At 40.0% G+C, this 27759-nt stretch overlaps 1 long non-coding RNA gene across 1 annotated transcript; it reads right to left on the reverse strand.

Annotated features, from left to right (window-relative positions):
* Nucleotides 1-29: 29 nt before the first annotated feature.
* LOC103877154 lies at nucleotides 30-27399 on the reverse strand. Its single transcript, XR_002516790.1, has 3 exons — nucleotides 27116-27399; nucleotides 4915-5019; nucleotides 30-70 (listed from the first exon to the last, which is right to left on the reverse strand). It is a non-coding gene; the product is annotated as an uncharacterized LOC103877154 (long non-coding RNA).
* Between the last annotated feature and the right edge of the window lie 360 nt (nucleotides 27400-27759).

Raw genomic sequence — 27759 nt, forward strand, 5'->3', positions numbered from 1 at the left:
GAATCGCTTGAACCCAGGAAGCGAGGTGCCGAGGTTGAAGTGAGCCGGGATCACACCACTGTACTCCAGCCTGGGCAAGAGAAAAAAACAAAAACAAAAAAACAGGGGACTACTGTAAATTAAAATAAATTCCAGAAGATCAATAAACTAAACCTGATTCTCTCTCACACACACACACACACACACACAGAGTATTATATTTATTTTAAAATTCTGTGTACATTATGCTGTTTTGAGATCTTAAAAAAAATCTTTGTGGCTGGAGAAAGACCGTTCCTCCCAGGGCTAGTCACGCTTAGAGATAGCAAGGTCTCAGCCTGGAGCACGCCTGCGATGACAAACTAAGTAGGGCAGGGCTATAACTCCTCTATCTGGCCCCTAAGCCCCAGGAGGCAAAATCCTTCTGCCTGAAACATCCCAGGACCAGCTGCCAGGCAACTAGGAACCACCTCCACAGCCCCAAACCTTCCACAAGTATTCACATTAGCCACTCCTAAACTGTTCACCCTGCCCTGCCTTGCCCTTCCCCATAAAACCCCATGAAGGGGGTGGACTAGATCTTCTCTTTGCTCCTGTCTTCCACCTCCTGACCACCCTGGTGCCTCTCCCTCATGGTCCTCCTGTCTCCAGGACCTGTGAGTGTAGTACACTTTGTTTTTCCCTGTGCCACTCCTGTGTCTCCTCCTGAGGTCACACCTGGCTTTTCATCACATAAAAGAAGACAAAGTACACATATACAGACACACAGACACTTACATAAAATCCTGTATTAGAAAAAAATTGAGCAAAAATTTTTACAGGAAAATTGCTCTAGAGCAAAACGTAAAATAAGGATGACAATAAGGAAAAGATTGAAAAATTTTAAAGTATTTTAAATAATTCTGTATAAAAAGATGCCGTAATCAATATTAGCAAGGAAAAAAACACCATAGGATAAGTGTTTCCAAAAGCTATAGGGGTAATTACTGATAATATAAAAAGAGAGGGAAAGAAAGGAAGGCAGGCAAAAAGGAACAAGGAAAGGAAAAAAGGAAGAAAAAACCTAACTGTCCATCAAGAGGTGATTGGGAAAAAAAGCTGATACATACGTACAATGGAATCGATTATTAAATAAACTAAGGGATCCATAATATGGAAATTTATGTAACTGTGGATTTTTTTGTTTTTGTTGAGATGGAGTCGCTCTGTTGCCCAGGCTGGAGGGCAGCGGTGTGATCTCAGCTCACTGCAACCTCTGCCTCCTGGGTTCAAGCAGTTCTCCTGTTTCAGCCTCCCAAGTAGCTGGGATTACAGGCATGTGCCACCACGCCCAGCTAATTTTTTTATTTTTAGTAGAGACGGTGTTTTACCATGTTGGCCAGGCTGGTCTGAACTCCTGACCTTGGGATCTGCCCGACTCAGCCTCCCAAAGTGCTGGGATTACAGGCGTGAGCCACCATGCCCAGCCTATGTAACTATTTAGAAGAATAAGATAGGCCTACATGTATTCACAGGGAAAATTCTTTATAACATGAGTAAAGAAAAAATGTTACAAAATTTCATGTCATTGTCTTGCCTGCCACCATGTAAGACAAGTATCAGGTAGCTTCTGCTTATAACAAATCACTCCAAAACTTAGTTGTTTAAACAATCATTGATTTAGCTCAAAATTCTGAAGGTCAGCAGTTTGGGCTGGGTTCTACAGGGCAGCTATTCTCAGGTGGACTCACTTACACATTTGTAACCGCCTAGTGAGTAGACAGGGTGCCTGAGACCCTTTGGTTCTACAGAGCAGCTATTCTCAGGTGGACTCACTTACACATCTGTAATCACCTGGTAAATAGACCGGGTGCCTGAGACCCTTCTCCATATAATCTCTCATTCTCAGGGTGGTTAGCCCAGGCTTGATCTCACGCTCATTTCAGAGTTCTAAGATAGTGAGAGGAGAAGCTACAAGGCCTCTTGAGTCCTAGGTTTGCAACAGGCACTACATCACTTCTGCATTATAATGGACAAAGCCAGTCACAAAGCTAGCCCAGATTCAAAGGGTGGGAAAATAAATTTCACCTCTCAATGATGAGATAGATGAACCACAAAGTGTTATGGCCAATTTTGCAATCTACCAACCTCCACTTATGTAAAAGTTTTGAAAAATAGAACATGTAGTTATGTATGTACAGACGTAGGTAAATGCAAAGTAAAAGAATGGGATGCTGCACACACCCAAAAATAATAGCAGAGATTCTCATGCAGTGAGATTGTGAGAAATCATTAAAAGCTTTTGAATTCTTGGCCGGGTGCAGTGGCTCATGCCTGTAATCCCAGCACTTTGGGAGGCAGAGGCGGGCAGATCACGAGGTCAGGAGACCGAGACCATCCTGGCTAACACAGTGAAACCCCATCTCTACCAAAAATGCAAAAAATTAGCTGGGCTTTGTGGTGGGTGCCTGTAGTCCCAGCTACTCTGGAGGCTGAGGCAGGAGACTCACTTGAACTGGGAGGTGGAGGTTGCAGTGAGCCGAGATTGTGCCACTACTGCACTCCAGCCTGGGCCACAGAGCGAGACTCTGTCTCAAAAAAAAAAAGCTTTTAAATTCTTGCATTTCATATTTTTGAATTCTTGCATTGATTATTTATTAATTACTTGTATAAGTAAAACTAAATTTAAAAAATTTAATGAAGTCTGAAACACTCATAAGCATATGGATTAATATTCAAAGATCTAAACTTGCATATATAAAAGATCAACTGCTTTCATATCCTTTGCAGGGACATGGATGGAGCTAGAAGCCATTATCCTCAGGAAACTAACGCAGGAACAGAAAACCAAACACCACATATTCTCACTTATAAGTGGGAGCAGAATGATGAGAACACATGGACACATGGGGGTGAATGATACACACTGGGGTCTGTTGCGGGGTGGGTGGGGTGAGAGAAAACGTTGGGAAGAATAGTTCATGGATGCTGGGCTTAATACCTAGGTAATGGGATGATCTGTGCAGCAAACCACCATGGCACGTATTTACCTATGTAACAAACCTGAATATCCTGCACATGTACCCCAGAATTTAAAATAAAAGTTGAAGGGAAAAAAAGATCAACTCCTTTATTTTATTCCATTAATTTTTTTCCAAAGTGTTTCATTTGTTAGGCACTATTTAAAAGGCTATAACCAGTGGATTTGTCAGTGCCAAGTCAATTTAATGAGATATAACTTTTTTGAATAAATGAACTCACCATGTAGAGTTCCCAGACCATTTGAAACAAGGAAATGTCAGAGAACGACACTAAAAATGCCTCCTCCTTTCCACTTTAAATTAGCTTCCGCTTTGTGAATGGTTACTATGATAAAACTCAGCAGGCTTTCAGGGAACTCAATTTTAATTTGTAAAATACAAGAAAATGGAATTTCTAAATCAATTATAAGTTTCTGTATTCAAAGCACAGCTTTCTGAGTGCCTCAGTGATACCCAATGTCCTTCAAGAATTCTTTTAAAAGTCTAAAGTAAATTAAGATGTAGATATGAGAATATTTGAGAGCACCATAAGGGAGGAAAACGATAATTCTTCCTCTACCCTTTCTGAGATCTTAATTGGGATTGACCCCTATAAAGAAAGACAAATTAACAGGAGAAGAACAAGCAGAAGTTTAACCATGGTGCTATGGTTTGAATAATGGTGTTTCCTCCAAAATTCATGTTGAAACTTAATCCCCAAGGTAGCAGTACTGAGAGACATGGTCTTTGGAAGGTGATTATCTCCCAAAAGGGCAGAGCCATCATGAATGGGATTAGTATCCCTATGAAAGGGCTCCAGTGTGAAGGGCATACTCTCTTGCCCTTCCATTCTTTCCACAATGTGAATACCTCACATTCTTCCCCTCTAGAGGATATAGCAATAAGGCACCATCTTGGAAGCAAAGAGCCATCCTTACCAGACAATGCCAGCACCTTGATCTTGGACTTCCCCGCCTCCAGAATTGTAAGAAATACACTTGTCCCTTATAAATTACCCAGTCTAAGGTATTTTATTAGAGCAATACAAGTAGACTAAGACACATAGATACTGCCTGTGTATATGGGAGATACCCAGGGAAAAAGTACATCTCAAAGAAGTGGCTCAAATACCATCCTCAGCTGAAACAAAGAAAGAAGGGAACGAGGAAGGGCCAGGGAAAGTGCCATAAAGGTAGGTGAGGTTTGTTATGCAGATCTAAGTCAGTGCCTTCCCCATTGATAAGAATTTCTAGTGGAAGAATTTCATTCTTCTCATCCTGCTGCAGAGAGACACTCTTACAACTGGAGATTTCCTTTATAAAAGTACATTTTTCTTAAAAGGGATAATGTCTCTGTTTTTAGAGCTTCTCCTGTGTCTGCTGCTTCCAAAAATAATCAGCTGAAAATAACCTTTATGCCAAAATGACATATTTTGGGGTGGCATTTCCTGGTCCTCTACCATCACACTTTGGAGTGGCATATTCTGGTCTCCTATGTCATATTTTGGGGTGGCATATTCTGAGCCCCAGCAGTTTTATCTACACAGCAAGCGTTTGTAGAAAAGTCTATTTAGAGCCTGCCTGTCAAATCCCCCAAAGCCGTTTGGTGGCAGAAAAGGCCAGCTTCCCCCATTAGCTGATACTGTCCCCACCCACATGAATACACTCTCTCATTTCCTCCCACCTTCTGTGCCTGAGTCCTGCACTTTCTCCTGGGCTTTATATCTGCTTTTATACTGGGCTATTTAGTAATGGCAGGGGATTAGAGAGCTATGAAATGTTGGAAGAACCAGGGTGTTCCGACAAAGACCCCTCAAAGTAAGAACCACATACCCTTCCCTGTTTTATATTTTCCTTGTCAAAAGTAATGTATCAGAGAGCTGTGCCAGCTACTTGCCCATTAGACTTTGACTCCATAAACATATTTCCTTACTTACCCCGCCGCCACCGCATCATACAGAGCTGTAAACATGCCAAATAAACTCCCTTCCTAGCTGGCTTGCAGTTTGTTTCTGTCAATGGGAGAGAAGGCTAGAAAGAAGCTGGAAAACAAAAACAAGAAAGAAGTCTTTTTTTTTTTTTTTTTTTTTTTTTTTCTGCCTGGGGTTATGCCTCCAGCAGAGGAAGTATTCATGGGTTCTGGCTCCAGCACCTAAAACAACACCTATGCATGACTTCAGGTTCCCCAGGTCCTGCGGGGTAATGAGAGTGTGTGCTCCCAGCTTCCTGAAGATAAGTAGAGATGATAATTAAAACAGCAGCACCAGTGGGGTCCCATCAGTCTTAGCGGCCAAGTAAACACCGGCTTTGCAAACACACCATTTTTCCTTAAGTTCCTCAAACCCTAGGCAAGAATGAGGCTTTCTGTGGTTGCTAATCCCTGGGTAATGTTTCTTTTTACCAGTTTGTAATTCTAGCCTCCATCCAGGATGATTTCTTTATGATTTTGTTGAGATATAACTGTGTGAACCCCAAATATCTGAGACAGGACTCAATTAATTTAGAAAGTGTATTTTGCCAAGATTGAGGACAAATACCCATAACAAAGACTCAGTAGGTCCTGATGACATGTGCCCAAGGTGGTCAGAGCACAGTTTGGCTTTACAAATTCTAAGGAGACACGAGACATCAAGCAACATATGCAAGAACATTGGTTCAATCTGGAAAGGCAGGACAACTCGAAGCAAAGGCAGGAAGACTCAAAGTGGGGAGGGGACTTTAAGGTCATAGGTGGATAAGAGACAAATGGTTGCATTCTTTGGAGCTTCTGATTAGCTTCTCCAAAGGAGGCAATTAGATACACATTTATCTCAGTGAGCAGAGGGGTGACTTTGAATAAAATGGGAGGCAGGCTGGCCCTAAGCAGTTCCCAGCTTGACTTTTCCCTTTAGCTTAGTGATTTTGGGGCACCAAGATTTATTTTCCTTTTACTTTTCCTCCCTTTTCTTTTTAAAAATCTTTTGGAGAAGGCATTTTAGAAGAAAATGGGTCTCTGGTCTCAGGTTTTGTCTGATCTCTCGTGGCTAGGATGGTTTATTCCTAGACAGGTCTCAAGTTATTAGGAAAGCTCATTTTTAGCATGTTTTGAATTCTCATGTCCTGTGAAGAGAAAAAAGGGGGTGGAAGAGAGAAAAACAACAACAAACAAGAGAACAATCCTGGAAAACTGACATAGGCCATATTACTCTGAAGCCTATATATCAGTAGGCAGGTATGAAAGAGGCCTATGTATGTAAACAGGTTGCTGTTATTTTCTTCTGAAGTTTAAGTTGTCTGGCTTCATTTCACAGGGCTTAAAAGAAGCACAGCTTAGTTTTCAGTGACTCCAAATTAGAAAAAATGAGGGGAAAAAAAGAAGAAAAAAATGAAAACATTATTTTGAAGACTTGTAGCCAAAACAAATTAGAATTCAGTCCAAACTGTAGAAAATAATAAAAGTTAAAAAACAGTAGGCAAGACTAGAATCTAACAACAGGTGTACTATGATTTTTGAAACATAATTTTTCTCTTCAGTTTCCCATATTTACTAAAGACAAATCATGGTAGGACTAATTTTCTTTATTATAGTTGGCCTGATTATTTGTATACACTGCAGCAAGAATATATATAAATATATATTTACATAGTCTTTTAAATTGGCTTTGATGGAACTTTGTTCCATAGAAGGAATCTCAGATGAGACTTTTGTAAAGCTGAGCCCAGCTATGGATTTTTACCACCAAATACCTATGAGTTGAGTGAATTCCTCTCTTCTTGAGGTCCCAAGATAAACTTGGGGCTCCTGGGCCTGTCAGAAAGTGACATTCTTTACTTACCACAGACCAGAAATCCTGTACAGACACTGTGTAGACAAGGTATGAGGCTAGTTTTTCCAAAGGGGATTTTATTGTGTACATAAGTAAAGTTTGATTCCTTAAAGGAAAGCACACCATTCCACTCAAAGCCTTGGTGAAATAACCAGTTTCTCCAATTATGTACTGCTACAAATGAAAACAGATTCTTATTGCACTTACGCAAATAACTCTATTCCTGTAAGTTAAGAATACTCATAAATAGTTTCCAAATTCTAGAGAAATCAGGTAGAGAGAAACAAGTATGCTCCAAATTCTGTTCATAGGAGTATACTAAATTGTTAAAAGCTGTCAATAGCTCAAAAGAAAAGTTTTGAAAAACAAAACAAAGGATCAGCAATGTTTCACACAAAAAGTTAAAAAGATTACTTCAGACTTCTATTAGTTTAGTCCGTGTAGCTTGTTCTGCTTGATATTTATGAACATTTCAGCTCTCTGTGAATCCTGAAAGTTTTTCCTCTATTCTGATGTTACAATCTCCAAAGTTATCAGAAACCTGCATTCAAGAGCACCTGTTAAAGTTTTATAGTTGATTACAAAACCACCTTCTAAAGAGGACCTAAACAAGACAACAATTGTCCATGGATGACAAAAAGTTTTAGGACAGCCATAGTCAAAGACACAATTGATAAGGAAATTTGTTACCTCTGTGGCACACAATAATTTAATATAATAATTATAATTATTACTTATAAAGTACATTAAGTCATATCAGAATTATAGGAGTTTCTCATAATTTTGGAATATATACCAATAACATATTTATACAAATACAGCCCAAAGAAAACCAAACACTGTTTCATATTTGACAATGCTTCCTGTATAATTTTTATACCAAATTATAGCCAAATATGTCATTTTTGGACTTTAGGGACCCTAATCTTAAAGAATTAATTAGGCCAGAAAAAGACATAGTTTATAATTTGATTTGGAAAGTTTGTCAAATATCAAAGGTTTAAAACACTTGCTATCACAAAATAGGATCACAGATCATTGTAAAATAAGTCATTCATTTAACCAAAGTGATAAGGATTTCCAAAAAAAGATGAAAACATTTATTCTTTGAGAGAGGACACTTAATTTTCCAAACAATAAGCCCTAATGGAAACAGCATGAAGCCCTGCTATAAAGACACATGCACACGTATGTTTATTGTGGCACTATTCACAATAGCAAAGACTTGGAACCAACCCAAATGTCCATCAATGATAGACTGAATTAAGAAAATGTGGTACATATACACCATGGAATACTATGCAGCCATAAAAAAGGATGAGTTCATGTCTTTTGTAGGGACATGGATGAAGCTGGAAACCATCATTCTGAGCAAACTATCACAAGGACAGAAAACCAAACACTACATGTTCTCACTCATAGGTAGGAAGAACAATGAGAACACTTGGACACAGGGTGGGGAACATCACACACCGGGGCCTGTGGTGGGGTGGGGGTAGGGGGGAGGGATAGCATTAGGAGATATACCTAATGAAAATGACGAGTTAATGGGTGCAGCACACCAACATGGCATATGTATACATATGTAACAAACCTGCACGTTGTGCACATGTACCCTAGAACTTAAAGTATATAAAAAAAGAAACAGCATGAAGCCAATTAAATCTTTTAAAATTTTACAATCTATAAAATTTTAATCTTGATCATAAGATATAACTTCCATAAACCTTTTTAACCTATATAACCTTCATTAATGAGTGGGTTAATGCTTCAAGAAAACCTTGTTAATCTGACACAGGGGTCTGTATCCTGGTCTTGCATCAGTGTGCTTTTCACACCAATGGTTAATTTATAAAGAAATGTAACTTATTTTATCTCTTAAAATCATCCCTTACAATCTCATATGCCCACCTCTTCCACAATAGTCCCTGGGCCTTGAAGAGTTGAATGGCTTTAATTTCTGGCCTTGTGCCTGGGAAATGCAGTTTATTTTGATTGGCATCTTCTGTGGGACCTGAAGATGAGGCTTTCACTGCTGTCAGTGTTTAAGATTTGGACTTGGTGTCCTTTTTACACCCAGGAGTCAAAACTCTGTAACTTAATGTCACAAGTACTTTAAAAAAACACATATAGAAAGATACATGGAAGTAATAACCTGAATTTGAAAAAAATGTTTTTTAATCTTTTTTTTTTTAACTAAGCAAACCCAAACATAATAATAATGGCATAGGAATTATTTCAATAAAACATAAAATCTGTTAGGCCAGTTACCAAAAGGCAAAAGAAAAGAACTTCTGCAGTATATAGAATATTATGTTGGAAGAAAACATTTCCTTTAGATCTTTAAGAAAATATTAGCATCGGATCACAACAAAAAGAACTTGAGAAAAAAACTTATACGAGCCGAAAATGAGTTGAAGGAGAGCGTTATTTCATGCCTTTTAAAAGGGGAGAGAAAACTGAAAATGGTGAGATGCAATAAAAGTTAAACTGTGGATTAACAAAAAATTAAAATCTCTAACAATTTATTAAGAGTAAATCAATCCCTTAAGGAAATTTTATTGTTCTAATTAATTATTTAGTGTATAAGTGTTTTTTTACATTAAACCCAACCTCTAGAAAGACCATTATAATTTCCCTTTAAGTACAGACAACTTGATCATATAAAAGTTTTTGGTTTTTTTTTTAAATAAATCCTTTTATATTGTGACTTACACAGACCATTCATGACATGCTTGGACTTTCTGGTTTGTCCTGAATATCCCTCTTTCTTAAAAAACCAGTCATTTTCTTCCAGGTCTAAATTTATCATACAAGGTTCTTTCTTATATAAAATAATTTCTCTTTAAGTTTTCTTTCCAAAAAATATTTCTATAACATCTTTATTTCTATAACATCCTTTACATCTCTCTTATTTCCTGGTTTCTTTTATCTAGTTTTATATGTAACCTTTGAATTAGACAAAAATTGTTAACCTTTTTTAAAAGGACACTTTTTTTAGAAAGAATATTTTCCTACAATACATTTTTATATAAAAATACCCAAATAATGAAAAATATATTATTTAATTTAATATAACTTTAGAGTCTAAATTATGACAAGTTTCTCTATGAGTATTTATCCCATTACATTTGCCTACATATTTTATTTTATTGGTTTACCTAGATTGTTTATGAAAATTGCAATAGTCATGATGTAAAGTTATAAAACTCACCATTGCAAAATTCTAACTGAGACAGTGAAAAAAATATGACCTAACTTACTCCATCTTGCTTCTAACTTCCAAGCTGTCCTTGTTCATTCTTGGACTTTGGGAGAAACTTAGTTTAGCTTTGAAACAAAGACGATAACAGTCCTTTCCCAAAACAAACCTCCTTACTGCCTGTGGACTCAACTGCTGAAAACCACAAGATAAGAAGTTATGGTAATTTTACTAAATAATTCAAGATGTAGCTATTTTTATTAAACCAAGATCAATGTCTTATGTATTAAAGATTACACAAGCAAAGATCATTCTGTCTTGGGCTGTGTTTATAGTTTTGTAACTCCTATGCCAAATTTTAACATCTTATAGCATTTGGCAGGGATAAGTATGAAATTACTTGATTGATAAATGCAAACAAAAATGTATGCTGGAAATTCTTAAGACATTTCTAATGTTACTTTACCAATAATTTTAAAGCTAGTTTATTTATTAAAGATTTTACTTAAGTCATGTAAACTTGAAAAAGCATTTGACTAGTCTTTCCTTTTTCTGATGAAGTATTTGATATAAGTGCTTTTATTTCTCTTTAAGCTAATTAATTAGAGCTCCTTTATATATTAGTACACAACACACAAATGCATAGACATATTAGGCATACCAACAGAAGTACATCTTATAGATTCATAAAAACCTTTTTTTCCCCTATCTTAGACTTTCAGATTCTTGATAATCTGTTTCACAACCCTAGGCAGCTGTCAGCTAAATAGCCTTAAATTTGCATATTAAAATAAACAACTCATATGAAGATCAAATAGCAAAATTTACATCATAAGGTATGGAGAGAAAGAGTGTGGTGTGCTAGACGTAGATTAAAGATGAACACCAAATCAAACATAAAATCATAAAAATCTATCATCAGATTGTATAAAGAGACCAATTTTATTTAGATATGGACTACCTTTTTTTTTTTTTTGAGACGGAGTCTCGCTATGTCACCTAGGCTGGAGTACAGTGGTGTGATCTCGGCTGAGTGCAAGCTCCGCCTCCCAGGTTCATGCCATTCCGAGTAGCTGGGACTATGGGCACCACCCACCATGCTCAGCTAATTTTTTTGTATTTTTAGTAGAGATGGGGTTTCACCATGTTAGCCAGGATGGTCTCAATCTCCTGACCTCGTAATCCACCCACCTGAGCCTCCCAAAGTGCTGGGACTACAGGCATCAGCCACTGCACCCGGCCAGCTACCTATCTTTTAACTGGATCTCTAAGCTCTGGGCAGAGCCCACACTGAATCCTGGGTTTCCAAAAAGGGAGAATTATTATGAGGCTAGACCATGTGATATTTTTACAGTATGCCACTTAAAAAATTTTTTTTAAACAAACACATTTCTGAGTGTATAAACTACACTCTTCTTAAAAAATAAAAAAACCCAAGAGTAGCTTCTGTTGTAATAATAATTTTAGTCAATAAACCATGTAATGCAATACAAAAGCAAGCAGTTTAAGAGGTGACATGAACTTGTCTGTTTACACTCTTGGCATTCCACAAGGAAAAACAGGTTTCTCCTCCACAGGGAGTCTGGTGCATTTGCCATTTTCTTTAAGGAACCCCAGACTACTAGAAATGATTAAGTCCCTTGTGCAGTGGAAGGTGCAAGAGAAAGGAGAGACAGCAGAAGTAAATGAAGAAAACAGAACCCAGTCAACTGTGGCGGGGGCGGGGGGGAAACGGCAAGGTCCTAGGAGAGAAAAAACAAAAAAACCCAAAACATTAAGGCCTTTTAAATACAAACACACACACATGCCCACATACACACACACATCTTGGTTGTGAGCTTTTAATTAAGCTGACTTTTAACATTAAGCTCTCAGTAAAAAAAAACTTTGTAAAATTCTCATTACTATATTTCAGCTAGGACAAATGGTTGCTATTTCAGAAGCACCAGGTATCACACCTGAAAGGGCTTGTTTTAGGAACTAAACTCAGGCTGCCGTGGTGGAAAAAAAAGAAGGCAGAACCTTAGCTGTGGAACTGCAGCGTGGGGTGACAGCCATTGCTTTCAGTTTGACCTGGCTAACAAAAAGCTGGCCTTGTTATGTAAACAAAGACCCTCTAGCAGTTAAAATTTTAAAAATCTTTCCTCTTTTTTTTTTCCCTTTTGCTGGCCATTTCTCTCCCACCACACCATCTTTGTGTGTGTGGTGGGGGTAATTTAGCCACTTCAGAGGGCTTGTTCCCCATCATTTGGAACTTTCCTTTGGATTTGATCAAGTCAGATAGAGTTGATCAAACCCAACAGGAAAAGACTGAAACAACAAAAACAGAAACAACAACAACAAACAGTTAAGCAAAACAAACAATGACACAACTTATATTAACTTTAGCCAAGAAAAAACCCAATTCAGTAACTTCCCTAGGGTTGGGACTCAGGCTGTAGACTGCTCTCTACCATCCTAAAAGCAGGAAAACAAAAACAAAAACAAAAACAAAAAAAACTCAGCTTCTCTTTTGGAAGCAAGTTCAAATTCCATAAAGGAGTTACCCGCCTTCCATCGGAAACAGGAAATCTTGCCTTCCTTGTTGGAAGCAAGTAAAACTTCAAAAAAAGAGGAGTGGTACAGCGAAATAAACTTTAGATCTCAACCAAATTTTGGAAGATCAGGGACTTTCTGGAGGGGGTGCTCTCAGACCTCAGCAAATTGTCCTATTGGTTTGAGCCATAAAGTTAGCTCATGCTGGTACCAAGCACCAATAGGAGAATTGTCAAAGATCAGGGACATTGCCACTCAGAACCCCCTTGTAGTTACTAAAATGTGAACCTGAAGATCTGAGACACATCTCAGTTAATTTGGAAAGTTTATTTTGCCAAGTTGAGGTCACACACCCGTGACACAGCCTCGAGAGGTCCTGACGACATGTGCCCAAAGTGGTCGGAGCACAGTTTGGTTTTATACATTCTAGGGAGACAATCAACACACGGAATATAAACATTGGTTCAGTCTGGAAATCGGCAGGACAACTCAAAGCACAGCTGGGCAGACTTGAAGTGGGGAGGGGCCTTCAAGGTCATAGGTAGATATGAGACAAATAGTTGCATTCTTTTGAGTTTCTGATTAGCTTCTCCAAAGGAGGAATCAGATATGCATTTATCTCAGCGAGCAGAGGGGTTGACTTTGAATAGAATGGGGGGTAGGTTGGCCCTAAGGAATTCTCAGCTTGATTTTTCCCTTTAGCTTAGTGATTTTAGGGCAAGATTTATTTACCTTTCACAATGGACGTACAATAAACTATATATATTTAAAGTGTATAATTTGATAACCTTTAACATAAGTACAGACTGTGATATCATCATCGCAATAAAAATAAGGAACATGTCCATCACCTCCAAAAGTTTACTGTGCTTCTTGGCAATCTGTCCCTCCCCTTTCCTGCCTGCTGATTGGCTTTCTGTGATTACAGCTTGCATTTTATAGAATTTTATATAAATGGAATTGTATATTATATAGTATAGACTTCTTTTAATTTTTTTGAATTTTTACTTAGCATAATTAAACTAATTCCTGCTGTTGCATATTTCAATTGTTTATTCCTTTTTATTGCTAAGTAGTACTCCATTATGTGAATATACTGCAATTTATCTGTAGCTCTGTTGATAAACATTTGGATTGTTTCCAGTTTTGAGCCATTATATATAAAGCTTCTGAGCATTTTTGTACAAGTCTTTGTATGAGTATCTGCTTTCATTTCATTTAGGTAAATACCTAAGTTTGGGTTGGCTGAATCATATGGTAGTCATATATCTAACTTTTTAAGGAACAACCAAAATTATATTATTTTACATTCCCACCAGCAGTGTATAAGAATTCCAGTTGTTCCAAATCCTTGTCAACACTTGTCCAAATCCTTGTCCAAATCCTTGTCAAAAACTAATGTTTTTAATGTTAGCTGCTCTACTCTTTCCAATATTTTTGTAACCAGTTCCCTAAATTAAAGTACCTCTGTTTAAAACACCTGCAGTGATGTCTTTCTTCCTACTTGGGTGATGACTCAATACAAGTATTAGGTGACTCAACACTCACTACCTGTTAGATAAATGAATGAATGAGTTATTTAGAGGAAAGCTCTCAGGGATATAAAAGGTTGAAAAAGTAAGAGTCATGTCCAGGCGGTCAGAGACTATGATGAAATGACACTGCAAAAACTCTATTTTAAACATAGACACAGAAAGGCAGCAATAAAAGAATCTCTAACAAATACACAGGGGAAGGTTCAGAGGCTTGGAATGGGAACCATTTAAGAGGAGGAAAGAATAGTAAGTAGCTAGCGTTTGAAAAGAGAGGCTAAGTAATGGGAGAGTACAGATGAAAGTCAGGTAATTTAACAAGAAAGAGTGAATAGGAATGGCAATCAATAGAAAAGATAATGGCTTACAAAGATTGGAAAGAGTTTCCAAGAGCAAGTTTGAAGAAGGGGGAGTTTAATGGGGACCAATTAGCCTAAAAGTTTAACTGAAGGCGAGAAAATATAAGTGGCTTGCAATAAACTCTGAAGAGTGTATTACAAAGTATGCAGATTATAGAGAAACAAAGGCTGTGAACAGGGACGAGCAGCCCACATGACCTTGGGCAGATTCAGAAATGGATTTGATAGTGACACAGGCACTGGTTCTGTGCCTGTCCAGCCTGTTTCTTCTGGGTAGGTGACTGGGTTGGGTGGGTGGTATGAGTCAGTTTGCTGTAGGCAGATGCACAAGTCCTTCTATCCTGCTGACTAGGGAGGGAGCTGGAGGAGAAGGGGGGACTATTGGCTTTGGAAGGAAAGGAGGACTGTTGCTTGGTGTGTGGAGAAGCTGGACACAATGCTTCCTCCTCGCAACTTCGCCATGTATTTGTTGCTTACCCTGCCTTGTCTTATGAGGTTTCCTGTATATTCACACTGCAGCCCCTACCACCTTTACCCTCGGGAGGATGGGGGCTGTGTTTTCTAGCTCCATTGCTCTTCCACAGCACTAGGAACAATGACAGTAACTCGTTCTTTTCTTTAAACATTTATGGAGCTCCTACTCTGTGTCAGGCTCCAGGGGTAGGAAGATGAAGACATAATTCCTGAGCTCAAGGAGGTCACAGCACAGCAGGAAAGATGGACACATCAGTAGTTCCCTACAAGAGCGTGCGAGAAGTGCAATAAAAGAGGTATTCATCAAGAGGCAAGGAAGTAGGCAAAGCTCTACAGCTGAGCTGGAGCTGGCTTTGGCAGGGGGCTTAAGAACAAGTGGGGGTTTGCCAAGCAGAGAAGGCAGGGGAGGGGGAACAGGGAAGACAGGGAGGGGGAACAACAGGAGAGGTAGGGAGGTCGGAAAGCTCCAGAGAAAAGTGAAGTTTGAGGTTCCTGGCGTGCGGGGACTGAAGCATGGCTGACAGCTAGAGTGGAGGGAGAAGAAGAGTTGCAGCACCTTCCAGCAAGTTGCTCGAACTGGGCCAGAGGATGCTAGGGGAACAGCAGGAAGGGCCCAAGGGAAACAGGTTTTCAGGTTGCAGATTGTAGAGGCAGTGGTAAACAAGCGGTGTTCTTTTTCTATGATTACTCTCTGTATTTGCAAGTTGCACTGCCCACCATCAGCTGGGTATCCTCTGATGTTAGAACTTGACCTCACCTCTGATTGAGAAGGGAAGTGAAAAGGAAGGGGAATACGATAGTTACAGATGAGGCGGGCACTGAACATTGTATTGAAAGAGCCTGATGGGGCAGAAGGGACATGCTGTGTAAGTGTCAGGAAGACACTGGTGTTTGAAAGCTTGGGATCTGACCCAGCTGTGACTACACAGAGAAGCTTATGGTAGACATAGGAGCTGAAATGAGAAATCAGTTGGGAGGCGTGTGCAGGGGGAAAAAGTGTGAGGGCCAGACGCACAGTAGTTTTGCCACAAATGGAAAAGGAGGAGGTGGATACAACAGATATTTTAGCAGAAGAACTGGCAGAAATTGGAAGTGATGGTGTGGAGGCCGAATGACAGGAAGGGGTCAGGCCTGCAAGGCAGAGCAGAGGGTGGTGGTCTTGACGGAGACTGGGAATGGAGGGCTGGAGGGAAGCCATGGGTTGATAGGTTGGATCCCTGCCTGTGGAGAAGGCAAATGGAGGTGTTAGGATGTCGCTGGAAACAAGTGCCTTGCACTTAGGAAAGAGACATAAGTAACATGTAGATTTAATCACCAGAAGCACATGCATGGTGGCTGAACACTGGAAAGGGTGAGATTGCTTTAGGAGAATGAGTGAGTGAAGGAACATGAGACAAGGGATGGATGAGACCCAGGAGAATATCAGTGCTCAACGACAGGGTAGGAACAGAAGCCAATAAGGGGTTGCAGAAGGATTTGTCAGGGAGAAAACCCTGCAAAGGAGCATTCCAGGAGAAGCGGGCTCAGCATCGAAGCTGGGTGGGGGCTGGAGGGAAGGCTTTGGGTTTGGCATTCAGGATGTCATGGGTGAGCAGGGGCTGGCATGGGTGGCAGAAAACGTGACAGCAGAGGACGCAGATGCAGGCCAGTCTTGCAAGGACAGAAGGCAGGTCCTGGCACAAGAAAAAGGCTGGTATCGGCTGAAGGGTGGCGTAGACTTGAGCGTAAGGGAAATGAAGGAACCAAGTGTAGTAACATAAGGGGAGAAAGTCATAAGCCAAGGGGAGGGATGAGTCTTCTAGTGCCTCTGACAAACAGGAGGGAAGGTAGAGAAAGGTCTGGGGGTGGTGGGCAGGCACTGGAGCCCGGTCAGGAGATGGACAGCTAAATCACCCAGTCAGAGGCAGGGAGGAAGAAACCAGGCATTAGAAAGGATCATTTAGATGCAAAACTTTACAAACCTCATATTCAATGTATTAAATTCTCTTTTCACTTTTTCCTTCTTCATATTTTATTTTAAAAATATTTTGATACTTTAATAAAGCAGGCCTGTTTTTATTTCTCTCAGTGCTAGGTAATGGAAATCCAGACCTTGAAATAACAGGCACTTTCAATTGCTGGGGAAAAAAATCATAGCTAGTTAAGGAGAAGGAAATATATCCCTCTTTCCCTAACCGAAACAAATAAAACTAAATGAAAACATAAAATGCTCTTCTACATCATTTAACTCTGGTTGCCAATGTTATTAACATTTCTAATACAAGAGTTTTACAATGGATCTGAACTTCCGAGACTGTTGCTATGGCTTGTGGAAGTAATCTGTAGCTTCTGTGAAGGCTGTAATTCTCACTGATCTTGCTTTAAAATGTGTTGCTCTGGTAAAATTCCATTTGAGATCTGTTTTCTGGAAGGTATGGGTACCTGTGCATCTTCTCCACTAAGTCAGAGGATGATTACGAGCACTTTCATCATATCTTATTTGCACAAAGGTAAAATTATAATAATAATAAACTAAAACCTATGACTCTTTGGGGTCTCTTATTTAAACAAAGAGTTTGAAAGAATAACTCATCTAAATTAATGTTTAAGTATTTTATAATTAAATGTTTGAGAAGACACGTGAGAAATGAAAACATGACTAAGCTGGGGGTTGAGGTCATGGCAACGGAGACGCCCTGCGTAACTGTGGACCATGCTTTACAGTTTTGCACAGCTGCAGGGGCAGGTGAAGAAGATTCTGGGGGCCCAAGGAGGCATAAAAGGGGCTCTGAAACTGAAGTCAAAGGGCTAGAGGACCTCTTCTTTCCAGTCGGATCTTTGATAGAGAGTCTTGGGCCACCTCCACGAGTCATGACGAAGGAAAACCAGCACCAAGGGGAGCTTCTTCCTGCTCTTGCTCTTTGGAAGCCGTTAGGGAGCTGGCTCGCTAATGACTGTACGGCTCTCTCTGTTTGCAGAGACAAGCTGCTTATCCACCTCAGCAGGATGTCCCCTTTGAGTCATTTTTTCAATAGTGAAGATAAAGTCACAGAGACTCAGCCATTCTCTCTGACCAAAACCTTCTCTTGGTGCCAAGAACATGTCTCTGTGAGATGCTGGATGGATCTCAAGGAGCAATCTGAAGCTGGAAGTGGGAGAATTAGTTAAACAGCTCCATTGGAAACTGAGATGCAATCATTAGCTTTGGTACCATTTCAGGAATTCAGACACGTGATTTTTTTCTACAGTTCTTTCCGTGAACCTCCATCACAAACAACCACCTACTCTTAGGAGAAGGTTTCTCTGGATGTAGTCCCCAGATCACCTGCTTCAGAAACATCTGGAGGAATAAATGAAAAATGCAGGTTCCTGGGCCTCGTTCCACACTCTCAATCAGTATTGCCCGGTGCTGTGCACAGGAATCTGAATGGTAAACTTTTTAGAAGATTCTGCTACAATCGGAGTTTGAGAATCCCTGCTTATAGGTGAGAATCTCAGTTCGAGTAGAACTAGGCAATTTCTTATGTTTGCTCAACGGCTCATTCTCAGCCTGCTTTGGATCCCTTCTGCCTTCTGCCTTCTGCCTGTAGCCGGCATGATCCTGGGCTCTCCTCTCACCATCCCTATAGGGATGCTCAGGACATGAAAAGGTATTTTTCAAACTGGTTCTGAAAAAACACAAAGAGAAGTCTTATGCCAAAAATAGATAAATAACTGACAACTTCCATGAAGGCAAGTGAAACATCTTGGGTGACCCGAGCCACAGCCCAGCTCCATCTCTGCTGCTGTCATCCATGCTATCTATGTGCAGTTATCCGAGCACTTTAAATACCATTCGTGCGCTTGTTTAAGCAGCCCTGGTGGATGGGAAGTTTCAAGGAGCCTTTTATGACCAGAATGTCTCATTTAGAGAGGCAGAATGCAAACCAAGCTTTGCTGGCTCCTCTGCTCTGTGGGCATCCTGGCCTTTTCGTTTTATGATCCACCAAGAATAACTTGCACGATGCTCCAACTCCCTGTTAGTCAGATGTCACCGCTCACTTTTTCATCCCAGTTCTATACTTTAATGCCATTTAGCAACGATCTTCCTTGGGATCCTGTGTTTTTATTGCCCATCATGATACCACAGGAGCATGTTTTCCAGAACGCACTGAGGCATACATATGACTCACTATGGAGGAAGGCATCAGTTCACAGGAAATAAAGCTGAACTATGACAACACATTTATTCCTCCATACAAACAGAAAATTAGTTATTTTCTATTCGGAGAGTCTGCAGATGAATTCATGGGCTGACTCAGTTTCTTACTGTGTGAAGACTACACGATTCTTGCAATTATAACTACCCAGCTATAATATCTGACACCACTATATTTATGAGAAAGCACAAATCCAAGTCCTAAGTCCACGCCATGCCATCAAGCATCTTTATGAAAAGATTCTGGGCTATCTTGAAATGGATCAGCAAAAGGAAAATTAGGATTTATTTTTCTTTCACATCAGCCCTGAAACATTCAGTGTATTACTTCCTTTGGACATTTGGAATCCACAAACCAAAATCAAGATTGCCAATATTTGAAGTTGTCTATTTTATATGCATGATTACATTAGTTATTTTATTCATAAAGAGACCCCAGCTTTAGGTTCTTTGGTCTAGGAGACAATACCAATCACTGTGAAGGCCTGGTCCCTGAAAAGCAGGTAGAAGAAGGCACACCAACTGGGAACCTTGGGACCCAAAGATTGACATGGTGGTGAGTTCCTTGGGCTTTTGACCAGGTACTGGAGAAGTCAGTGATCCAGAAATGCCAACAAGTTTCTTCTTTTCTTTCTTTCCTTTTCGTTTTTTTCCTTTTCTTTTCTATTTTTGTTTTTATTTTTATTTTTTTGAGACAGGTTCTCACTCTGTTGCCTAGGTTGGTACGCAGTGGCACAATCTTGGCTCACTGTAACCTTTGCCTCCTGGGTTCAGGCGATTCTCATGTCTCAGCCTCCAAGTAGCTGGGATTACAGCTGTGCGCCACCATGCCTGGCTAACTTTTGTATTTTTAGTAGAGATGAGGTTTTGCCATGTTGGCCAGGCTGGACTCAAACTCCTGGCCCCAAGTGATCTGCCTACCTCAGCCTCCCAAAGTGTTGGGATTACAGATGTGAAGCCCTGTGCCCAGCCAAATGTCAACAAATTTCTGATCAAAAAAGAAAAGCTTGGGAGGCCAAGGCGGGTGGATCACGAGGTCAGGAGATCGAGACCATCCTGGCTAACATGGTGAAACCTTGTCTCTACTAAAAATACAAAAAAATTAGCTGGGTGTGGTGGCGGGCCCCTGTAGTCCCAGCTACTCAGGAGGCTGAGGCAGGAGAATGGCGTTAACCTGGGAGGCAGAGCTTGCAGTGAGCTGAGATCATGCCACTGCACTCCAGCCTGGGCAACAGAGTGAGACTCTGTCTCAAAAAAAAAAAAAAAAAAAAAAAAAAAGTCTAATTTATTCTAAGTATGCAAGGATGTAAGGATGGTTCAACATTTGAAATTTATTCATTGTAATCTACCATGTAAAAAGGTCTAGGAAGAAAGAAACCACATGATTATATCAATCAATGCATTAAAACACTTGACAAAATTCAACACTCATTCATGACAAAAACAAAAAACCTAGAAAAATAGGAATAGTGTGGAGCTTCCTCAATTCATTGAAAGGTATCAAAGAAAAACTTACAGCTAACATTATATTTAATGATGAAAGGCTGAATGATGTCCTTCTAAAATCAAGAACAAGCCAAGCATGTCTGTTTTTACCACTCTTATTCAACATAGTGTTACAAAATCTAGCCAGTGCAATAAGGCAAGAATAAGAAATAAAAGACATACATATAGATTGGAAGGAAAGAAAGAAAACTGTCCTTGTTTTCAGAGAACACGGTTGTCTGTTCAGAATATCTCAAGGAATAAAAAAACAAACTCTCTTAAAACTAACAAGCAAGGCCAGAAGCAGTGACTCATGCCTGTAATCCCAGCACTTTGGGAGGCCAAAGTCGGGAGTTCAAGACCAGCCTGACAAACCCCGTCTTTACTAAAAAAAAAACAAAAAAAAAACTAGCCAGGCGTGGTAGTGCATGCCTGTAATCCCAGCTACTTGGGAGGCTGAGGCAGAAGAATCGCTTGAACCCAGGAGGCGGAGGTTGTGGTGAGCCGAGATTGTGCCACTGCACTCCAGCCTGGGCAACAAGAGCAAGACTCCATCTCAAAAACAAACAAACAAACAAAAACTAACAAGCAAGTTCAGGAAAGTGACAGAATGCAAGGTAAACATGAAAAAGTATTTCTATATGCTTGCAATAAACAAGTGGACACCAGAATTAAGAATACAATACCATTTACAACTGCTGAAAAAATAAAACACCAAGGTGTAAATCTAACAAAACAGATACAGGATTTGGATGCTGACAAGTACAAAGTGCTGATGAGAGAAACCAAAGAAATTCTAAATAAGTGGAGACACATCATGTTCATGGGTTAAAAGACTCAGCATAGTAAAGGTGTCAATTCTCTTCAAATTGATATCAAAGTTCCAGCAAGAATTTTTGTATAGACAAGTTTATACTGCAATGTAAAGAAACTAGAACTGCTAAAATGACTTAGATAAAGAAGAATAAAGCAGGAAGAATGCATCTAACCAATCTCTAGACTTCTTATTTAGCTACGGCAATCTAGAATGTGTGGCATCAACAGAGAGATAAACACAGAGGTCAAGGGAACAGAATAGAGAACCCAGAAAGAGGTCTACATAAATATGCCCAACTATTTTTTGACAAAGATGCAAAAGCAATTCTATGGAGGAAAGATGGCCTTTTCTTTTTTTTCTTTTTTTACTTTTATTTTAGGTTTAAGAGTACATGTACAGGTTTGTTATACAAGTAAACTCAAGCTACGGGGATTTATTATATAGATTATTTTGTCACCCAGGTACTAAGCTTAGTACCAGTTAGTCATTTTTTCAGATCTTCTCTCTCCTCCCACCCTCCACCCTCAGGTAGGCCCCAATGTCTGCTGTTCCCTTCTTTGTGTCCATGTGTTCTCATCATGTAACTCACACTTAGAAGTGAGAACACTCAGTATTTGTTTTTTCGTTCCTGCATTAGTTTGCTAAGGATAATGGCCTCCAGTTCCATCCATATTTCTGCAAAGAACATGCCCTCATTCTTTTTTATGGCTGCATAGTATTCCATGGTGTATATGTACCACATTTTCTTTATCCTGTTTGCCATTGATGGGCATTTAGGTTGATTCCATGTCTTTGCCTTTGTAAATAGTGCTGCAATGAATATACGTGTGCATGTGTCTTTATGGTAGAACAATTTCTATTCCTTTGGGTATATACCCAATAATGGTATTGCTGGCTTGAATATAAGTTCTGTTTTTAGTTCTTTGAGGAAACGCCACACTGCTTTCTACAATGTTTGAACTAATTTACATTCCCACCAACAGTGTATAAACGTTCCCTTTTCTCTGCAACATTGCCAGCAAAAAATAGCCTTTTCAACAAAGGATGCTGGAGCAATTGAGTACCTATAGGCAAAAAAGTGACCATCAGTCTAAGTCTCATGCCTTATCCAAAAGCTAACTCAAATTAGGTACTGAATCTAAATGTAAAATGTAAACCTATAAAACATTTAGGAGAAAAAAAATCAGAGAAAATATTCAAGGGCTAAAGCTAGGCAAAGAATTCTTATACTTGAAACTGAAACCATGAGTCCTAAAATAAAAAACTGATAAATTGGATTTCATCAAAAGTAAAGACTTTTGCTAAACACCTTACAAAGGGACAAAAAGGCAAGTCAACAGACTAGAGGAAAATATTTGAAAACCACATATTAGATAAAGGACTGTATTAGTCCATTTTCACACTGCTATAAAAAATACCTGAGACTGGGTAATTTATAAAGAAAAGAGGTTTAATTGACTCACAGTTCCACATGGCTGGGGAGGCCTCAGGAAACTTACAATCATGGCAGAAGACAAAGGGGAAGCAAGGACCTTCTTCACATGGTGGCCGGAGAGAGAAGATGAGGAGCGAACGCGGAAGCGCCCCTTATAAAACCATCAGATCTCATGAAAACTCACTCACTACTATGAGAACAGCATGGGGAAACCGTCCCCATGATCCAACCACCTCCTTCCCACCACACATGGTGATTACAGTTTGAGATGAGATTTGTATGGGGACATAGAGCCAAACCATATCAAGGACTAATATCTAGAATATATAAAGAACTCTCAAAGCCCAATAATAAACAAAAATTCCAATTAGAACATGAGAAAAAGGAAAAGACTACTACAGATGCCAATTAAGCACATGAAAAGTATTGGATATCATTAGCCATGAAGGAAGGATGAAGCTATTTATTGAGGGCTGGCATGGCAGGTATTGTATTAGGCATTTGTGGGGATATAGAGATGAATTAGACAAGGATCTTGCCCTCAAGTAATTCACAGTCTACTAGGGGAGGGAAGTTCTAAGACAAATATGATGTCAATATAGTGATAAATGTCCCAACTGGGAGAAAATAATGTCGCCTAGAGTTTCTAGCTGACATGCATCAGGAAGGACATCGTGTTGACATTTGGCACAAAGAATGGGTAGGATCTGGGCAAGAGAAAATATGATGAAAAGACATTTCGGATGTAGAGAGAGGCAGGAGCAAGTGTTGGAGTTAGGACAGTGTAGGGTTTGGTTGGGCTGGTGTCCTCAGATAAGAAAGGTAACACTGAGCTGGGAAATGAGGCTGGAAAGGTGAGTTAGAGTCAGAGCCAGGAGGACTGTGAAAATATTCGTTTGAAATGTGCTCCTTATGTCAAAATCAGCATGATCTATTTTGATTACCTATGAAAAGCCTTTCCTCAGGTAATGATTCCGTAAACTGAAAGCCCTTCTATTCCTAGGCTGCTACTGTGAACTTTGAAAGATGCCAGTTGCTGATTCCATCACTCTGATGGCTGATAAAATGTGGAGATTGGAGCTAATGAAGGAAAGCTAAGGACAAAAGGAATATGTATCCATCTTCTCAAAAAACATTTGCTCCAATAGATCATCCACCTACCACAGACAGAGTCACATCAAGCAGCATATCCACAGGAAGGCCTCTTTCAATCATTTGATTTCCAAGCTTCTCTTTTAAAACGCAGACATTCTTAGCAGTTTGAGATTGGACTGGAGAGAAGGTGGTTTGAATAATTTACAGTTATGCTTTTAAAAAATTGACCATATGTTTCTATAGTACCCTGTTTCATTTGCAAGCTTTTAGAAAATCCATCAGATTAGAGGGTAAGAAAAAGATCAGACACGTCTCTCAAGGAAGGTACAATCACTCTGTTTTTGGCATGTCCGCTGGAAGTTTCAAACACATAACTTCAAACTACGTAACAGGTATGCTATGCCAAGCATGCATGGGAACTAGATCCTGCAAGCTTATATCAGGCAAAGCTTAAATTAAATAAGGACTATCAATTAGATTACCTTCTCATCAAGCCCAGGAAAAAATCAGTGTCAAATTTGCATAGGAGAGTATCTGACCTTCCAACCTTATGTTATGGCATAGGAGAGTATTATACATAGAATATTGCTTCTCAAAATGTAATGTGCACACAAATTACTTGCAGATCTTGTTGAACCTGTAGATTAGGTCTGAGTGGGGCCCATGAGGACATGAGCAACACAATAAACCAACTGGACCAAACAAACATATTCAGAGCACCTACCATTACAGAGCACACTTTCTTCTCAAATGCACACAGGACATTTTCTAGGACAGATCATATTTTAAGCAACAAGTTAAGTTTCAACAGATTTTAAAAACAGATATCATACAAAGTACCTTCTCTGGCTACAATGGGATGCAATTAGAAATCAATAAAGAAGGCAAATTTTAAAATATCCCTCTAAATTAACAACAAAAAAAATCCCACAACTTCTGGCCCAGGACCTGACACACAGTAGACACTCAACACATGATAACAGGTCACATTTGGGTTGAGTGGGCATGATCATTACGAAAGAGAATCTGCTTGCCACGTGTTTACAACTTGAGAGAGGAGGGAGTTGTGAGTTGCTGTTTTCATACATAGTTAAAGAGAAACATTATCATTGTTTCCCATGTGATTGGATCATGGTGGCGGTTTCCCCCAGGCTGTTCTCCTGATAGTGAGTGAGTTCTCAGGAGATCTGATGGTTTTATAAGGGGCTCGTCCCCCTTTGTTTTCTCTCAGCATTGTTTCCCAGCTGAGTGTTCCCCTTCTTATCTGAGAGCACCAGCCCAATCAACTCTACACAGTCCCAATTCCAACGCTTGCTCCTGCCTTTCTCTACACCTGAAATGTCTTCTCTTCACATCTCCTGTTGCCCAGATCCTACGCATTCTTAGTGTCAAATGTCAACACAATGTCTTTCCTGATGCATGTCAGCTAGAAACTCTAGACGACATTATTTTCTCCCTTTTGGGACATTTATCAGTGATAAAATATTATCATTGTTTTCCCTCTTTTCCCATGGGGGGAAGTCCCAAAGTATTCACTTGCTCTTCAGGGATGGCCACATACCCTTAAGGGCTATTCTTGGCTCACATACACATGCTTCTTTTTATTGGATCTTAACATTTTATGTATTTTAATAGTTGGCTTCACATTAAGCAGCATATCCACACACAGGGCTATTTCAGAGAACAATCAATGAACGTAAAGCAACTTAAAATGATGGTACAAAATGAATACAAACAGTTGCCTGAAATTTTTTCTTTTCTTTCTCATGTTTTACTCTATATGTACACAGCAAGAAGGGGCTAGTGCTGTCTTCTGATTACAGTGGAGAGGTTTGGGGAGCCGCAGAGGATAGGTCACTTTGTCCATGATCCTTCAGCAGGTCAGTAGTAAATAGGCACTGCAGTGGCTTTTACCAGGGCAAAGTAGTTAAGCCGTATGGCTGTAATTCCCCTTTCTTTGTGGCTGCTGGAGGCACGTGTGTGAGGCTGGAAGTGAAGTAGTAGGAAGGCGGTAGCGAGGTGTCAGGTGCGGGTGCAGACCATGAACCGTGCTGCGGCTCTGCGGGCACACCTTGGGGTGGGGCAGCAGCTGACCCACAGCTCTTCCAGTCCTGCTGAATTTCTCCTCCGGATTCTCTGCCTCCTGGGCCAGGTACATGTTTAGCTCTGTGGCAAAGGGCACCAGCCTTTCCCGCTGGTCGAACGCATCATCCAAGTCTGAGATGTGGAGGCAGAGAGGAGGTAGATGCTGGTGGGAGTCCCTCCTTGTGGGTCCCAGCCTGTCCCTGCCTGCCCTCATGTTACATTCTTCTTTTCTTTCTTGAGATTTATTACAGGCCAAAGCCCCATAATAGGTCTCATACTCTCTATCACTCCTAGTGGCCATGTGCTTCTTTTATTGAACTCTGATGGATATATGAGCAAAATCAATATTTTCCTTTTTTTTTTTTGAGACAGAATCTCACTCTGTTGCCCAGCCTGGAGTGCAGTGGTGCAATCTCGGCTCACTGCGAGCTCCGCCTCCCAGGTTCCCGCCATTCTCCTGCCTCAGCCTCCCAAGTAGCTGGGACTACAGGCGCCTGCCACCACACCCGGCTAGTTTTTTGTATTTTTAGTAGAAATGGGGTTTCACCGTGTTAGCCAGGATGGTCTCTATCTCCTGACCTCGTGATCTGCCCACCTCGGCCTCCCAAAGTGCTGAGATTACAGGTGTGAGCCACCACACCTGGCTGATTTTCCATTTTTTTCTAAATGTTGTCATCAATGCTAACTCACTAGAACTGAGAAACTCAAACTTTGAGGGATCCAGAGATCATCCAACGGGGGAGATATAGGTATACCACAAAAAACAAACAAACAAAACGAGGAAAAATTCACCAGAACAACAAAACACAACATTTTAAATATAGAATTTTGGTACTGTGATTCTTTTGCTTCTTTTATGGCTTTTGGTTTTTTCTCTCAATGCCATGATGAAACTTTTAGAAATTCAGCTAAGTAAAAATAAAACAATTAAAGCAAAAACTTAATCCCATCGCTCATGTATAACCGTGGTTAGCACTCTGTTCATTATCTTCCTGACATATGCTATGCCTACAGACAAGGTCATTCAAAAAGAATTAAACACTTTTAAAAATGTAATATTCAGTAAAATGTCAGAATACATAGTCAAAAGCAGTTTATAAAGGAACTGTCACAGCTATTTCTCTAATCTTACTTACAATTGTCCCCTTGACGCCTCCCATGTCACCTGATGGTTAAGCACAGACTATCTGTAGCATATCTCTGTCAAGGGTTGAAATGGCCTCCTCGATGTACTCCTTCATTTCTGCAAGAGGAAGTAAAGGGAGAGATCTTTGGTTATCTCCCAGGAAGTCTCCAGTTTGTGTATCATCTAGTCTCTGAGTGACATAATTTTGAAAGTTCAATTCTTTTTAAATTACCACATATCAGCCGGGTGCAGTGGCTCATGCCTATAATCCCAGCACTTTGGGAGGCCAAAGAGGGGTGGAGCACCTGAGGTCAGGAGTTTGAGACCAGCCTGGCCAACATGGTGAAACCCCATCTCTACTAAAATACAAAAAAAAAAATACAAAATACAAAAAAAAAAAAAAAATTTGCTGGGTGTGGTGGCAGGTGCCTGTAATCTCAGCTACTTTAGGAGGCTGAGGCAGGAGAATTGCTGGAACCCTGGAGGCAGAGGTTGCAGTGAGCAGAGATCGCACCATTGCACTCCAGCCAGGGCGACAGAGGGAGACTCTCTCCAAAAAAAAAAAAAAAAAAAAAAAAAAGAATCTTCCTAAAACAAAGGGGAACACGCTATGCATATACTGTTGTGTATTTGTATTCTACATAAACAAGAAAA

The sequence above is a fragment of the Papio anubis genome, chromosome 14 (genome assembly GCF_008728515.1).
Source record: "Papio anubis isolate 15944 chromosome 14, Panubis1.0, whole genome shotgun sequence".
Taxonomy (NCBI): Eukaryota; Metazoa; Chordata; class Mammalia; order Primates; family Cercopithecidae; genus Papio; species Papio anubis.